Raw genomic sequence first — 18,278 nt, 5'->3', positions numbered from 1 at the left:
AACAGTTCTTTAATGTTAACTTCTGCTGGCAGAGTTGGGGCCCTTTAACGTTGGTTCCAAAAACAATGGGATGTTCCTAGGATGTGGAGTTCAGAAACAGTTAAATGAAAAGTTAGACTCAAGTCAATGGGTGTACCACTGTAAATAAACTAAGTGAAGGCAGACACATTTAAAGGAAAGTAAGTACAATGTGTTGGAAGGATTGGAAAGAATTAAGGTTGAGATGTTATGCCACGACTTATGATGCGCATGGGCTTAAGATCAGCTGTCTGGATTTGTGGCAGCTTTAAAGCAGGCTTTGGTATTGATAGCTGCAGATTTCAGTAGTAAATGACAGCAAATGTGTTTGGCCTCAATTGGGGAAAAATGTCAGTGTATGGTGATGGCCCAGCCGGGCCTGCAGAGTTGATTATAGCAACTGTATGGGTCAAGGACCCTTTCACCCAATCCCTATGCAGCAGTCATTAGAAGACAATGAACTGTCCATACAGTGGGGGGCCCCCTTATGTGATAATACAGTTGCGGCAATCAGGGTGCTTGTAACTTAGCAACGACTCTGGATGATAAAGGATCTCCTTCAGGTTGTCTTGTGGCTCAGCACTCAGCACAGCAGTCTGCTCCTCGGTTCAATGGGCTCTGTGGACTGCAGTTCAGCTCGGCCTGGTCTAAGCAGCGCGGCTCAGCACAGCTCCACACACTCCTTCGCTATTGGCACGTCTTTCCCCAACTCCCCAAATTTTTATTTTATTTTATATGTTCCCTTCCCTTGGCTGGCACTTGTGGGCCTTGTAGTTTTCAAGACTATATCTCCCATATTGCTTTGAGCACTTGTATCAGGGCTATTTCAAGACAATGTAGTGAACACGCCACCTTGTGGGAAAAAGTTCTGCATCTTCAGTAACAATGCCCAGCGTTACATGGCATTTTGGATAGAATGAGGAAAACCAAAAATTTCTATTAGCTCTAATTTCTGTATGTGATCCAGCTGGGGAGATTTCCCCACTCTACTATAAATGTGGTTTTGTCTTTATCTGTGTCAGTTTTCTAAACAATTTTTGTTTTGACAGGAAATGAGAGAAAATAGGGACAGGAATAAATATATGACAGAGGAGCTAACCCTTCTTCATTCTATCAAAACAAAATGAGAGGTTTTCCCCTGGGGTTTGCAAACCACAGAAATTGCTTTTGCACAGTGCCTCCAGCTGAGCAGAACTATGGTAAATAATGAACTACAGCTAGATGGCAGAATCCAATTTTTATCTATCTTTAATTAGACAGCTGAAAAAAAATTGCAAAAGGATGAATGCATGTACTATGTGTGCCTGCTGTGCTTGCCTGTGGATTCCTGATCATAATACGCAATCCTAAATTATATAAAGAGAGTTCATTTATAATTGTAAACATCTAAATAACCTACACACTGAAAATGAAGACAACTGACATCAAAATGGTGTGAAATAAGTGTGTTATCAAAGTACCAAGTAAAGACAGAGGTGGGAATAGATAATTTACTTATGTTTAGCAATTCCGACACATCACTTCTGTAATAGTTTTCTATTTACAGATTGAGAGCAGGCTGTGGAATAAGTGAAACACTGCAAAGTGAACAACAGATTTCTTCCTATTGGATACAGTTAAAAAGGGGTCATAGCTAACTGAATGGCTATCCAGTGAGTTTGTCCGAAAACACATTCCTAACTGGACTCCTGCAACCACTGGACTTTTCTGAAGGTCACTCTCATTTTAGTGTAGATTGCCCCAATGATTGCAGTACAGGCATGTAACAAGAGTCTGCTTTACAGGATGCATAATCTTCTTACCATGCTCCACTCTTCACCCTCTCCACTGACTTCATTCACTGGCAATTACAAGCAAAGATATCTGCAACTGCTTAAAAAAGAAAATGGGATCCACGAAAGATCCTTGACTTTCAGTCACACCTAAAGTCACCTTCTATATGTTGGCACACCCTATTTCTTCCTCCTAAACTGCTAAGGATGAGGATGACACAGACAACTACAAATCTTGGAGGAATTCAATACTTCATATTAAAGGAATATGAGGGCAGTGAAACTTGCCACACTGATGCAATCCTTCCCACAGAATTTAGCCTCAATACAATACAGGGGATTCTTAAGATGACCAAAGGTGGGAGCCTTCAGTGCCAAGAGAATACCGTGATTATTGCTAGAGGCTATAGCCGCTGGCAATAATTGAATGCTAAAAATCTCACATGTTGGTTGTACCCAAGTCGATTGATGGGTCAACTTGAGTACAATCAAACTGCCCATAGATGGATCAAATCTAGGCAGGTTCCTACAGAACCAGACGAGATTCAATCCATCTATGGCCAGCTTTAGACAACAAAGAAACAATTTTATGATCAGAGGCCTTCTGTATATAATTGCTAAGGAGGACCTTGTATTCATGCTATTATCAATTACATTCTAGACCAACAGTTTGAAGTTGTTCAAGTGAAGAGGATTGTACCTTCAAGGGTCTTTGGCCCAACCACGATTCCTCATTTGTAGAGTTCAGTAGAACTCATTTAAAAAAGAAATTCCACAAAACAGCAAGAAATGTGAGATGAATTAAGCTGGAAGTAACACAAGTAAAATTATTTCCTGATTTGTCTTCAACAACATTGACTTTTGCAAACCTTGCAGACCACATTAAGAATAATAAGATAGACTTTTCTGCCTCTACACTTCACTTCCCAGAACTGACTGTATTTTTTTTTGACAGAGCTCAGTTGTGGCTTTCTGTTATGGTTTTAAACAGATTTTCCACATCTGTGGCCTTAGTTGATAAACTCTCGTTTGCTCAATTTGGATCATCAACACTACATATATAAAAACACTTATTCCAATTATGAAAAGCTGGGTCTTTTTTCACATTATGCATTAAGCTTTTGATGGGTGGGAAGGTCATGGCTCACTGGACCAAGGTATGAACAATCTATGTATCAATTCATATACAGTATGTTGAATGCATTCCCCTAGAAGGCAGGATTTCACCATATACCAGCCCTTTATGTATAATACTCTTTTTGGTGAAATGTAAGCTGGTCAAAGACATATCAAAATTCAGCTGGGACTAAACAAACTTCAATTCATCTAAAGCCATTCCTGCTAGAGAGAAGGCTAGAGAACGATCAGCTTCTCTTGAATAGGAATGTTGGAAAATTTCCATTTGACTGGTGCTGATCAATGTATTCTGACAGCAGAGGAGTCCTGCTGTCAGAATACAATAATGCAACCAAGAGGATTCCTCCATCCACCATGATATTGTGGCTAGGGGAATCTGTTAGTTTTTTGTTTTTATCAGCCAGCTGGCTGATTAAAAATAAACCATCCAACTATGGCTTTATGTTTTAGGCTTCCAATAAGCTCAGCCCTCCTGTTAACTTTTTGTTTTTGTAAATCTTTGTTAAGATTTTTGTTGGATAACCATGACATGAGATCTTATAAAATGTATTTTACACTTAATTGTGTGGTAGGTTAGGAATATAATTTCTTATTGCTTTGTGTTTGCTAATTATGGCCCCTTTTTTTGAGCTGTGTTAATAACATACAACTATCCCATTTTTCAAATGTTTATAACATACTCTAGTCATGTCAGTAAAGGCAGTTTCAGTAGATGAATATTTTTAGCATGTGTCTCAATAATACTATTTAGTTGCCCCTTTGCCCCTTTAGTTGCTCCTTCTAGAGCTCCACTTAGATAACTTGGTGTTCAAATACCATTCAGTGAGGTTGATAAAGGAGTAGAGCATGTTGCAAAGTGAATTTTCACTTAGCTTATTGTAGGAACCCCAACCCCATACCACCAACCCCCAGGTCACTTAGAGGACTAGCAAAATCCTTCTTACAATGTCCAGGTGGCATTTTCAACTCAGCTCCTCTGCAGCACTCTTCAGGAAGAAGATTCTCTCTTCAGTCCAGATACCTTGAGGTACCCACTCAATTTCTAGCTTAGTTTCTAGTGCCCTCAACTACTGCTGGGGCCAGGTCTCCTATCAGGGGAATGCTCCAAATGATACCTTTGAACATAGCTTCTCAGGGATGGCTGTATCAGATAAATATTAATAACTCACATGGTTGACCTTTTTGCACTGCTTACTGGATCATCCCTCGAGCAAAAGCCACAGCCAATCAACCCTCTGAACTGAATACGGTGTATTTCCCTGAACGTGCTACTGCACAGTTGAGGACATGGAATTCATATTGCAAAGAATAGTTATTCATATACAAGAAAAATATAAAAAAATAGGATTTTTGCCTGCACACTCTTTGATGATTCACCTTAACTTAGCTAAATACATTTTCACTAAGCTTCACTAAGTGAATGAGATAAAGTTGCGCTGTGGATCCAATTTCCCTTGTACACGACTGCATATTGTTCACTTTGTTGCGCTGTATTTACTAAGATAAGTAAAAATTCACTTTGAAAGTGAAGCTTCTCTGCTCCTTTAGTAAGTCATGGTCTTGGAGTATATTGTTTTCAATGCTTTGGCCAACTCATAGACTTGCATTGTGAGAAGGAGCAGTAAAGCACAACCACTGTGAAGCAATGCAGAAACTGCAGCAGGTCATGCCTGGGATTGTAATGATAAATGAGTTGCCTACAAGTACATCTGTGGTCATTAGTGCAGCCCATGGGCTGGATGTGGCCCTTTGTTTCCCTTTAACTGCTCCTTGAGGCACCATTCCTTCCACTAACACCAGTGATGGGGCATTGTTTACTCCCACTGACACCAGGGCATTTTCTAATCCCACTGGCCACAGTCTGCTCCCTCCTAAAGCCTGAAGGATGTTAAATGACCCTTTGTTTAGAAAGTTTGGAGACCCCTGATGTACATGTACATGCCATACACACGTACAGTATATTTCTCTTGCTCATCCTCACTGACTGAGAAATTATTAGATTCCCCCATCTACATTAACAGTGTGGATGGAGAAATCTTTTCTGCCAGTTCCCGTGGCTGTGAGCATATTTGAACAATGACTGCATCTGATTGGCTGCTGTCACTGTCAAGAATTTTCCACTCAGTGCCTTCAATTTTTAAATCAAAGTTTGACAAGAATCAGACAAAAATAAAGCCATAAATGGCTAGTACTATAGCAATTAAGACAGACAAAAGGACTTCAATTGACACTAAATGAAAACAGAAAGAAATGTATTATATTGAAGCTTATCAATCATTAGATGTGGTGGTTGCCTTAGTTTTCTTTGATTATTTACCAATGTTTTCACCTGGTGATCTGGCCAGTAACACACCACCTATATTAGTGAGATACCACTCTGGATGAATGACCATAGGAGGCACAGCAGACAGCATCATTGTCAGTAAGGGGAGAGGGGAAACTTACATGTATTAGCAGATTTAAACACATTAAAAAAAAATTAACTCAAACGCCAGCTAATACTTTCTAATCAGTTACAGCAAACAGGTTTTTTTTTCCTTTTGAAATAAAAGTTTTACATGAATAAATAAAAGCTGATCATTATACACATCACTGCTAGTGTTATATCGTTTATCTCATCCCTGCAAACCGACACATTTGTTGGAGAGCTTGTGCTTTTGAAAAACAGCAGACTTGCTGGCTGGATTACCAGATGACAGTAGAAGAAACAAAATTTAAACAATAAATCTAATGCAGCCATCACATCCCAGACTTGGTAAGCTGCAATATAATAAATGTTTGCTTTTGGGCTTAATACCCCTTTAAGCTGGGTATACAGGCTTGGTTTTTTGTATCAACCAGCGGGCTGAGCGAAAAAAAAAAATTCACAGGTTCCTGCGTCCACATTGCTTGTGTGGATTCAGGGATCTCCCCTACTGTACTATTGTATTCTGACAGCAGAATACAACAATCATCGGGGCAGTCAGTGGCTGCAGCTGCTGATCGAGTGCTGGTTTTTATGCAGAACTGTTCAACAGAAGCTGGTCTAATGATCTGGTTTTGATCACACAGTGCGAAATTTCTCCGGTTCCTGCTGAACTGACTAAATGTCGATCCATGTGTACTCATCTTCAGGATCCATGCACACTGGCTTAAAAAAACGCAGCTCATAGAGGAGTTTAGTGTTTTGCCTGTAAACGCAACTAATGCTAGCCTATGTGTCTTTGCACATTAGATAGTCTAGGGGCGTTTTTTTAAACTCAGCATTTAGAGGTGAGTTTTCCAGTTTTGAGAGCATTTTTCTGGCAGAAAAAAATGCTAAACTATTAAAAATGCTCAAAATTAGCATTTTTTTCTGCCAAGAGCACTGGCAGCCAGTGTGCATGGAGCCTCAAAGTGTATTTATGCCTTAGCCAGACAACAGCAACTCACCCCTTATCTCAAGGAAACAATAGGCCATGATTCTACAACTCCAGAGTAGCTCAATGTTTTTCCTCTTGAGTTGTCAGTGATTCATAGCCTGAGCCTAATCCATGCCTGCCAAATTTCAGGCATAGGAAATCTTTATCTATTGGTTCAGCAGTGGTGTGTTTGGGATCAGAGAGATGCAATCATGTTGGGCTCCTATTTATCATGAAGGTATTTGAATAAAGTTTGAGGAGATAAAATTGACAGGCAGGGGAAGTAAAAGAAGATGAATGGGCAGTAATACTTGGGGAGGAAGCCTACTGTTGTGTTCCAAACAGAAGGAGAAATGGCACTGTTACACTGAACATACACTAGTAGAATGTAATTCTTTTTTTTAAACATTTATAAGAATGTTTGTTTGATTTGTTTATTATTACTGGATTATAATTGACATTTGTTCTCAACTGCAGTGACAAGAAAGTTGAGAGGAGCTGAATTGTACATTTTGCCCAGTGAAGCGATGTATATGGTTTACATTCCAAAAACGAATGTGAAAAGTAAATAAAACTCTTTCAATCCACATTGACTATTTGTAACCACTTGCCCTCCAGAGTATTTACCCCCCTTCCTGAGCCGGCCATTTTTTGTTGCTATATGGTGCGGCGCTGCGTTACTTTAACTGACAATTGCGGGTGATGCAATGTTGCACCCAAATTAAATTTATATCCTTTTTTCCCACAAATGGAGCTTTCTTTTGGTGGTATTTGATCACCTCTGCGTTTTTTATTTGTTGCGCTATAAACAGAAAAAGACTGACAATTTTGAAAAAAAAACCCCAATATTTTTGACTTTTTACTATAAAACATGTTCAGTAGAAAAAATTAAAAAATCAAATTTCATCATAAATTTAGGCCAAAATGTATTCTGCTACATGTCTTTGCTAAAAAAAATCCCAATACATGTAAATTAACTGGTTTACGTGAAAGTTATAGTGTCTATAAATGGCGGTATATATACTGGAGTTTTTTGTTTTGTTTTATACTTTTAATGGCGTCGATAAATTACTTATAGCGAGACTGCGGGACTGCAGCAAGCATTCTGACACTGGGGGGGGAACTGACTAACTGTCACTGACATCCCCAGTGACACTTATACAATGATCAGTGCTAATAAAAAGCACTTACACTGGGCAGGAAGGGGTTAACATCTGGGGCGATCAAAGGGTTAACTGCGTGCTGTGTGTGTTTCACATTATGTGCTGAGTGCTGTTTTACTGTGTAAATATGCTGCTTAGTATTGCTCTGCTATGCAGAGCAATACAAAGCAGCATGCTGGTGCTGACAGGGGAGAGATCTGTATTGTCTACATACAGACTTCTCCCCTGTCAGTGTTCCTCGGCGATCGCTGGGTGCCAGCGGGGAATCTCCGTCTGGGACCCGGTGATCGACAGCTGTAGCCGCCAATGGTGGAATTATGTATATATACATGATTTTTACACAGCCCTTCTGTGCTGTAGCAGTATTTCTGCTATAGGGCGGTTGGGAAACTGTTAATCCTTATGCTACTAGCATTAGTAAATAGATAAGAAAATATATTATATTTGCTTGTTTTACATGTTTTTTCTCATTTTATCAGTTACTTCCTGGTTTCCAGGCCTAAGCAAATGATGTCATGTATCCTAGGAGTCTTCAGGAGGGGAGTAGTTTTCCCAGCTAAGCACGCCTTCCTGCCTGCATGTCTGAGCTAAGGGCAGATGGATTCCAGGAAGTAAATGCTACATGAATCATATACCTCACAAATTTCTGAGTAGGGAATGAGGGACACCTATTAGCAAAGATATGTCAGCATAGGACACACACCCTGCCACGCCCTCCTTAAAGGAGAATTATACAACAAAAAAATGATTAGTTAAACCCAGAAGTGTTTTTTTTACCACTACTATTCCTTAATATTGGCTTTTGAAATTTATAAATGCAGTAATTTAGAAATTGGATGAAAGGTTTAGCACTGCAAAACATTTTTTGATAGATAAATAGTTCATTTCATATACAACTAGATCAGACCAAAATGACAAAAATGACAAATGAGGAGGATGGAGGGACAGAGGGACTTTATTCCAAATGAGGGACAGTCCTTTGAAATCAGGGACAGTTGGGAGCTATGGAATCATCTGCCCTTACTCAAGATGGCCATGGTTAGAAATGCTGGGGGTGTTTCATAGAGACATGGATGGATGGGCTCATAGCACCCGGATTGCTAAGGAAGGAAGGAGGGTACAGCCCCCGTGGTGGTCTGCCAGAAGAGTAGGTAAGGGACAGCACTGTGCAATATTCTTGCACAGAGCAGGTAAGTATAACCTCTTTTTTTTAACTAAAAAACAAGCCAGATGCTAAGGGAAAACCCATGCGCATTAGTTCCCGAGCTGGGTTGTGTGCATCCAAGCCATGCCTCTGCTACCTCATTGCAGGAGTTTGACTGATAGCAGCAGGAGCCTATGGTTCCCGTTGCTCTCAGTATCTCCTGTGAGACCAAGAAGTGAGAGCAGCCCGAATGGCACTGGAGCAGTGATGCAAGGAATGCATTAAGGTACAAAAAGTGTAACACCCCTCTAGTTAGCCAGGGGAAGTTAGCTAGGTTTTAGTTAAAGGCTGGATAGCAGCCCAGTATGAGTCAGCCTGGGATGAGTCAGCAAAGTTACTTTGGGTCAGGGCTGAGGGCTCTGCAGGACAGTTCCCTGATACCTCCCCCTGCTCTAGAACCTTGTGAAGTTTCTAAAAGTCAGTGGTTGGGTGTGAGGAGAGGGCTGATCTGCATACTTAAGGGATCTTGACCAATCCCCAAGCAGGAGGCTTGGCATGGGGTCAGGACAGCCCTTACGTATGAGAGAGCCCAACCAGGAAGTGGTCAGTGTTGGGTGGAAGAAGAGTGAGCAGGCTGAAGTGTGTAGCCCAGGAGGGTGCCCAGGAGAGGAGCCTACCTGCAGGCAGGAGCTGGAGAGGATGATCTCTCAGCTTCCAGTCCCGAGAGAGGACTACCTGTGGAGCAGGGAAGGATCCAGTCCAGCGTAAGGCCTGAAGGCAGCCTCCAATCTACCAAGCTCACAGGAGAGGACTAAGTGAGTAATCCTACACACCCTGGACCAGATAAGGGGAGAGGGCAGTCAGGTGGCAAACCCAACTAGCTCCTGATCTGCTTTACTAAAGTAGCAGTTTCTTGGTCCTCTTGCCCAGGGATTCCCTCAGGCAGCTGGGTGAAGAGAAGGATTCACCTGGGGTCTGAGGTGGTACACCAAAAGGGCTGGAGCGCTCTTCATTCTTCTTGTCCACATCTGTACATAGATGCTAAGAAGTTTGTCCTCAAGTTTCTACAGTTCCTTGGGCATCCCATACACCCCTCAACCACATCCAAGTTCAACATCCCTTAATAAAACTACAAAAACAAGCTCAAGGATTGTTTACTGTCTCCAGTGTGCAAGTGTGGAAGAAAATCCGTGTTGCATGGCTGTGCAGGACTGTAGGGGCCCAAAAAAAAAAAGTCAGCAACTCCATTTGGGGTAGTGCTAAAACGTTTAGACTTTAGAACCACTTTAAGTCTATAGGAACATGCTATTGCATACTGGATTTGTAAGAAGCAAGGAAACTTACCTTGTGTTGGATGAGAGCACTTGCAAAGCGTTTGCAGTTTATTAATATTTTAATGTCTTTTGGTCAGTAATTAAACACAGGGAAATTAAAAATGTAAACAAAATAAATCTAGTGTTTTACTAGTTTATCTTGTCAGCATGTCATAAATGAGCATCTACTAACTTCAGAAGACACAAGCAGCAATGTAGCCAACCTTGTGCTGGGATGTCAGCACTTAAAATGTGTTAGTAGATTATTAAATATGTTATAATGCCCTTTGATCTGTAATTAAATATCATTGTTACTGATATAATGTCCCCAGTCAGACGCGCACGGAAATTAAAACAATTTAGAAATTGTACTTAGCCAGTTTATGTTGTCAGCAGGTCATAAATGAACAGGCCTGAGACGCAAAGTAAAAAAACCCACATCCAAAACAAACCAAGAACATTTACCCCCAGTTTATTTACAGCATCAATACACTAAAAATATGTAAATATAAAATCAATTCTTAGTACATCTGACATCGTCTCACTGTATAGGATTTTCTAAAAAACAGAGATTTTTTACCTGTAGATCAGGTCAATAAGACCAATTCCTGTTGCAGGCTGACAACAGTAAACCACTGCCTCGCAATTAGCAGCAGCATTGACAGCCTGTTTGGGGAGCTCCCTCAGTTGGCCATTGGGTTGTCTATCTGATAGACCTGATAAGCAGCTAAAGGGTCAACTATTGAGTACACATGGCAGGCTAGTCGTCGACTATCAAGAGTCCAATGGCAGAGTGGCGGAGCAGAAGCAGCTTCAATTGAAGGCCATACACAGGCCTAGGTTTAAAAGTCCCTCACAGTTAATTCCAATAACGAACTCTACTCCTCCGTGCAATCTACTTGCGAGACCTTGGGTAGGTCTGGGTCCAATTTGTGGTAGAGACTGGTTTTGTTCAGCCATGCTTGAGCGAGTAATAACAGGTCTGTGCTGCCCTTTGGTGTCTGGCTTAATGCGCACAACACTGAACGTCCCAGCGTTTGTCAACGATTTGCCGTTAAGTGATGCAAACCCGCTGAACCACGTTCATGAGGAGCCGGTACAGGGGGGCATGAATCAGTATGGACCTGGCAGCAGCGTGAGCAGACGACAGAGGCACATGGCGCAGGGTGGCGGTGTAGGCAGCATTATTCTGAAGCCATACACAGGCCTAGGTTAAAAAGCGGAAGCCGTCAGCAGCGTGAGCAGACGACAGAGACACATGGCGCAGGGTGGCGGTGGATGCAGCAGTATTCGGAAGCCAAAAACAGGCCTCGGTTAAAAAGCGGAAGCCGTCAGCAGCGTGAGCAGACGACAGAGGCACATGGCGCAGGGTGGCGGTGGAGGCAGCAGCAATGGAAGGCCATACAGCACCCTATCACAAAATGGAACCCACCAACAGTGTAAGGAGACCTGAAAGTGGCACATGGCAGAGTCTGGCAATGAAGTCAGCAGCAATGGGAGGCCGTACAGGGACCCATGACACACTCTGGACCTGGCAGCAGCAAGAGGAGGCGGTACAGGGGCCCATGGCAGAGTGGCGAAGCGTAAGCAGCTTAAATTGAAGGCCATACAGAGGCCTATGTTAAAAATAATAACATGTTTGGGGCATGATTCATGGCGGATTTAGTCAGTTGTGTCAGGAACTGGTGGTTTGAAATCCAGACTAATCCACGCTTGATTCATTTTCACAAACGTGAGTCTCTCCACACTTTGGGTGGACAGTCGTGTCCTCCGCGGAGTTACAATACCTCCTGCCGCACTAAACACGCGCTCCGATGCCACGCTACTGGCCGGGCATGACAGCCTTTCAAGGGCAAATTCAGCTAGTTGGGGCCAAAGGTCAAGTTTCGTTGCCCAGTAGTCAAGGGGATTGTCTACCTCAGTTGGCAGGGTGCTGTCCAAGTAGGCCCGAGCCTGTTGTTTGAGGTCCTGCTCCAGGTCCACCTGATGCTGCTGCTGCTGCGGCTGGTTAGTAGTTTCCTCACTGCGCTGGTGAAGAAAGCTACTCATCATCGACTGCAGACTGAGGCAGCCGCTGCTGGTGGAGCTGCCACTGCTCCTACCACCCCACCCCTCCCCTGCTGCCATGGCAGCGGAATGCGAGCGCACAGGGCCCACAGTGTCTGAGGATGGACGTTGGCGCAGAAAGGCAGAGACCAACTGACTACATAGGTGGTTTTTATAGTACTTTATTTTGGCCTCCCTCTCAGCAGGTGTGAAAAAGGCCACCATTTTTGAACGGTAGCGAGGGTCCAACAAGGTGGACAGCCAAAAGTCATCCCTCTGTCTGATGGTTATTATTCGGCTGTTGCTACGCAAGCAACCGAGCATGCTATGGGCCATTTGTGCCAAGGAATGCGAGGGACTCCCTGCCTCCATCTCCACAGCATACTGCCACGGTGCATCTGGGTCCTCTGTCTCCTCCTCCTCCTCCTCTACCAGATGCTCCTGCTCCTCCACTCCTGTCCGCTGAGTGGAAAAACCACCCATTTCACTCAATAATTCCTGAGCACCAATGTCCTCCTCTACCTCCTCCTCTTCTTCCTGTCCTGCCCCCACAGGGGTCATGTGGCGTTGAGATCTGTGCGCCACGTCTACCGCACCCTGACCAGCCATTGTTAACAGCATTTGTTCCAGGACGTGCAACAGAGGAATGACGTCGTTCATCCCATAGTCCTGCCGACTGATGAATAGCGTGGCCTCCTCAAAGGGCCTGAGCAAGCGGCAGGTGTCACGCATGAGCTGCCAATGGCTGACATCTAAGTTACACAGGGGAGTACCTTTATCCGCTTGTAACATCAGGAAATCGGTGATGGCCTTTCGCTGTTCGTAAAGGCGGTCTAACATATGTAGGGTTGAATTCCACCTTGTTGCAACGTCGCAGATCAGGCGATGCTGTGGAATTCCGTTCTGCTGCTGCAGCTCAAGGAGGGTGTGCTTTGCGGTGTAGGAATGGCTGAAATGCATGCAAAGTTTACGTGACATTTTAAGGATGTCTTGCAGTGGGATGGTGGATTTTAGGAACCGCTTGACAACCAGATTGAACACGTGAGCCATGCATGGCGCATGGCACAACCTTCCTTGACGCAGAGCAGACACCATGTTCTTTCCGTTGTCGGTCAACATGGTTCCGATTTTCAGTTTGCGCGGAGACAGCCATCTGTCGATTTCTCTGTTCATTACACTCAGAAGTTCCTCCCCTGTGTGACTACGTTCGCCAAGGCATACCAGGTGCAGCACAGCGTGACACCGTTGCGCCCTGCACATGTGATATGCCGGTCGGGTAATGGGACTTGGCACGGGGGTGGCGGCTGAGGACACGGCGGAAGAAGAGGTGGTAGAGGCGGACATCTTTGCTGGACCAAGGACGTGCAAACGTGGAAGCAAAAGCGGCGTGACCTGTCCAAGTTGCTGGTGCGGCTGTGCCGGCACCACGTTCACCCAGTGGGCCGTAAATGACATGTACTGTCCCTGACCGTAGTTACAGCTCCACACGTCGGCGCTGCCGTGCACTTTGGCAGAGACCGACATGCTCAAAGACTGGCCCACCATCTCTTCTACATGTGAATGCAGGGCTGGCACTGCCTTTTTGGCGAAGAAATGCCGGCTTGGCACTCTCCACCGCGGCTCGGCACAAGCCATCATTTCTCGGAAAGGTGCTGAGTCCACCACTTGGAAAGGGAGGGACTGCAGCACTAGCAACTTGGACAGGAGGACGTTCAGCTTCTGCACCGTCGGGTGCGTGCTCGCAAACTGTTGTCTCTTGGAAACGGATTCCAAGAAAGACTGCTGACGGAATCCGTGAAGAGGAGTAGCAGGAGAAGGAGCATCTGAATGAGCGGAAGATGCCAACGAGCGACAACTCCCCTCAGCAGAGGTGTTGGAGCCTTGACTGGCTGATAGAGGGCGATTGACGTCGGGTGACGGAGCAAGTAACGGAGCGGGTGATGGAGCGGGGGCTGGGGCAGGCAGAACCGCCGTATCTTTATCACGGTTTTCCCAGGCCACCGAATGGCGACGCTGCATATGCTGACGCAACGCTGTAGTCCCAACATGGGCCCCCTGGCCACGCTTGACTTTCTGGCCACATAGTCGACATACGGCTACGTTTACTTCCTCGGGCGGCTTGACGAAAAATTGCCACACCGCCGAGTAGGAAACTTTGCCCCCGCTACTCCTCACTGGCTGACTGCTACTTCCTCCATGCACACCGGCACCACTACTGGCCGTGGTGGTAGGCTGCAGTGGAGCTGGTGCTCTACTCCGTGGCCATTTGCCTCCACTGACACTGCTGCGACCCTGCTGCCTCCTGGGCAACCCACCGACTGTTTTGCTCGCTGGCAAGCTGGCACCCTCTTCTCCTGATGATGCGGAAGCAATAGCCTGATGACGACGAGGCTGCCAAGTGCGATCAGCCTCATCATCATCAATTAGGGTCTCCGCCTCACTACTAGCCCCCTCGGCTGCGTGTGGGTCAGGAGACAGACCTGTCTCTAGACCGGCTACCGAGCCACTCTCCTCGCCAGTACTTCTTCGCCTGGCTGCTGAAGAGGCGGATGTCTCCCCCCGTTCCTGACCGCCCTCTGTTAGCTCTTCCTCACTGTACAGTGGGGCTGAGCCCACAGCATGCGATACTTCACTTGGTGAGGGAACACCAAAGGACAGGGGCAGGTAGAGGACACGTGATTTCAGTGGGCTTGCTCCCGGGCCATGCCAACTAACGGTTGTGTCTGACGTACCCACCGACCGTTGGCTGTAGGTGTCAGAGGTGACCTGGGAAGAGGAAGACGACCGAGTCAACCAATCGATGACGGCAGGGTTGTCGGTGGAGACACGACCGCTGGATGACACCGGGAGCACTGGCCTCTGGCTGCGACTAGTGCTGCCTCGACCCCTTCCTCTGCTGCCACGTCTGCTCGCTCCTGAAACATTGCCTCCTCTGCCACTCCTCTGCGTGTTGTCTGACATACTCTTTAATTCAATAAGCACCCCAAACATAAAACAGGATTTAACTCTTTGAACGTACAATAGTGGTTGTGAAGCAGAAAGTAACGATTCTGTGTCCCTGAGTAACAATTCTGTGTCCCTGAGTAACGATTCTGTGTCCCTGAGTAACGATTCTGTGTCCCTCAGTAACAATTCTGTGTCCCTGAGTAACAATTCTGTGTCCCTGAGTAACGATTCTGTGTCCCTGAGTAACAATTCTGTGTCTGTCCCTGAGTAACGATTCTGTGTCCCTCAGTAACGATTCTGTGTCCCTGAGTAACAATTCTGTGTCCCTGAGTAACGATTCTGTGTCCCTGAGTAACGATTCTGTGTCCCTCAGTAACGATTCTGTGTCCCTGAGTAACGATTCTGTGTCCCTGAGTAACGATTCTGTGTCCCTGAGTAACAATTCTGTGTCCCTGAGTAACGATTCTGTGTCCCTGAGTAACGATTCTGTGTCCCTCAGTAACGATTCTGTGTCCCTGAGTAACAATTCTGTGTCCCTGAGTAACGATTCTGTGTCCCTGAGTAACGATTCTGTGTCCCTGAGTAACGATTCTGTGTCCCTCAGTAACAATTCTGTGTCCCTGAGTAACAATTCTGTGTCCCTGAGTAACGATTCTGTGTCCCTGAGTAACAATTCTGTGTCCCTGAGTAACGATTCTGTGTCCCTGAGTAACGATTCTGTGTCCCTGAGTAACAATTCTGTGTCTGTCCCTGAGTAACGATTCTGTGTCCCTGAGTAACAATTCTGTGTCCCTGAGTAACGATTCTGTGTCCCTGAGTAACAATTCTGTGTCCCTGAGTAACAATTCTGTGTCCCTGAGTAACGATTCTGTGTCCCTGAGTAACAATTCTGTGTCCCTGAGTAACAATTCTGTGTCCCTGAGTAACGATTCTGTGTCCCTCAGTAACGATTCTGTGTCCCTGAGTAACAATTCTGTGTCCCTGAGTAACAATTCTGTGTCCCTGAGTAACGATTCTGTGTCCCTGAGTAACAATTCTGTGTCCCTGAGTAACGATTCTGTGTCCCTGAGTAACGATTCTGTGTCCCTGAGTAACAATTCTGTGTCCCTGAGTAACGATTCTGTGTCCCTCAGTAACGATTCTGTGTCCCTCAGTAACGATTCTGTGTCCCTGAGTAACAATTCTGTGTCCCTGAGTAACGATTCTGTGTCCCTGAGTAACGATTCTGTGTCCCTCAGTAACAATTCTGTGTCCCTGAGTAACAATTCTGTGTCCCTGAGTAACGATTCTGTGTCCCTGAGTAACAATTCTGTGTCCCTGAGTAACGATTCTGTGTCCCTGAGTAACAATTCTGTGTCCCTGAGTAACAATTCTGTGTCTGTCCCTGAGTAACGATTCTGTGTCCCTGAGTAACAATTCTGTGTCCCTGAGTAACGATTCTGTGTCCCTGAGTAACGATTCTGTTTCCCTGAGTAACGATTCTGTGGCCCTAAAGTCTCTGTGGCCCTAACTCTGTCCCTAATACAGACAGGTCTGTCTCTCTTGAATGACCGGAGGCTAATGGAGAATTCTAAGATGGCCGCGATTTATAGCTCCACCATTACACAGTGCTGGCTGGCTGCTGATTGGCTAATGCGATCACATGTCATGAATGAATGCATTATGGGTCAGTGCGCCTTGTCTGCGCGCCTTCCCAGAGATCCCCGCTCCGTCGCCACACATGTCGCCGCCATTTTTGGGAAAATTCGATTTGTGCATCCGAAGTTTGCTAATTTTCGGATTCGGCGCGAATCGAATTTTTCCTAATCTTCAAAACGAATTCCACTTCGTCATGTTCGATTCGCTCATCTCTACTTACAACCCCAATAGCTTTTTTTGCCATCTGGACCCAGTTGGAGAATTTCACTTCTTTTGTAGACACAACATGAAATGAATGGAAATCTCCTCTTAGCCAGTTGGCACTGAAAAGATGCCGTCATAGGAAGATTTCATATTTATTCCTGTTCTGGCAAAAACTAATTTTCCTAAGGTGGACAACAATAAAAATCTGGACAGACGTTCACCACTTTATGAAAAACTAAATAAAAAAGGTTTGGCTTTAGAAACAATTTAATGTTGAATCATTCATGCCAACAAAATTTTATTTTTGTCTTAAGTTTATTTTTGACTCACAGAAAATTTTGCTATTGTATCCCTAGTTATGGGAGTATGTGGCTGTGTTCTTTGGTCAGTCCTTGGATGTACAATGCATTACTATAGTTGATTACTTAGCTAATAAATATCCATAAAATAGTTCATTCTGTAAAATGTTAAGTATGGGACTTTTATTTAAAAAATAATAAATCAAGTTACAACATATTGCACACACGTTTACTGCATAATTTATTTTTAAAGAAATGAAATATACAAAATATTGCCAAAAGTATTGGGATGCCGCCACACACATGAATTTTAATGGAATCCCAGGTTTAGACTGTAGGGTTCAATATTGAGTTGAATCCTTTACAGATATAACAGCTTCAACTCTTCTGGGAAGGCTGTCCACAAGGTTTAGGAGTGTGTCTATGGAAGTGTTTGACCATTCTTCCAGAAGCATATTTGTGAGGTCGGGCACTGATGTTGGATGAGAAGGCCTGGCTCGCAGTCTCCACTCTAATCCATCCCAAAGGTGTTCTATCGGATTGAGGTCAGGACTCTGTGCAGGCCAGTCAAGTTCCTCCACCCCAAACTCACTCATCCATGTCTTTATGGACCTTGCTTTGTGCACTGGTGTGCAGTCATGTTGGAACAGGAAGGGACCATCCCCAAAATGTTCCCACAAAGTTGGGAGCATGAAAATGTCCAAAATGTCTTGATATTCTGAGGTTTTAAGAGTTCCTTTCACTGGAACTAAGGGGTCAAGCCCAACCCCTGAAAAACAACCCCACACCATAATCCCCCCTCTACCAAACTTTACATTTGGCACAATGCAGTCAGGCAAGTACCGTTCTCTTGGCAACCGCCATACCCGGACACGTCCATCGGATTGCCAGAGAGAGAATCATGATACGTCACTTCAGAGAACACGTCTCCACTGCTCTAGAGTCCAGTGGCAGCGTGCTTTACACCACTGCATCCGACACTTTGCATTGCACTTGGTGATGTAGGACTTGGATGCAGCTGCTCGGCCATGGAACCCATTCCATGAAGCTCTCTATGCGTTGTTGTTGTGCTAATCTGAAGGACACACAAAGTTTGGAGGTCTTTAGCTATTGACTCTGCAGACAGCTGGTGACTTTTGTGCACTGTAAGCTTCAGCATGCGCTGATCCCACTCTGTCCTTTTACGTGGCCTACCACTTCATGGCTGAGTTGCTGTTT

General features: G+C 44.7%; 1 protein-coding gene across 2 annotated transcripts in view; it reads right to left on the bottom strand.

Moving 5' to 3' along the window:
• The window catches only part of LOC149461226 (uncharacterized), a 47,743-nt gene that overhangs the window by 8,020 nt on the left and 21,445 nt on the right, over positions 1-18,278 (bottom strand). The window lies entirely within an intron of this gene.

The sequence above is a fragment of the Staurois parvus genome, unplaced genomic scaffold, assembly GCF_062004578.1.
Source record: "Staurois parvus isolate SC_StPar_1 unplaced genomic scaffold, SC_StPar_1.0 ptg000207l, whole genome shotgun sequence".
In the NCBI taxonomy this organism is placed as follows: domain Eukaryota; kingdom Metazoa; phylum Chordata; class Amphibia; order Anura; family Ranidae; genus Staurois; species Staurois parvus.
The sequence above is the reverse complement of the archived record's forward strand: the minus strand, read 5'-3'. Positions and strand labels throughout refer to the sequence as shown.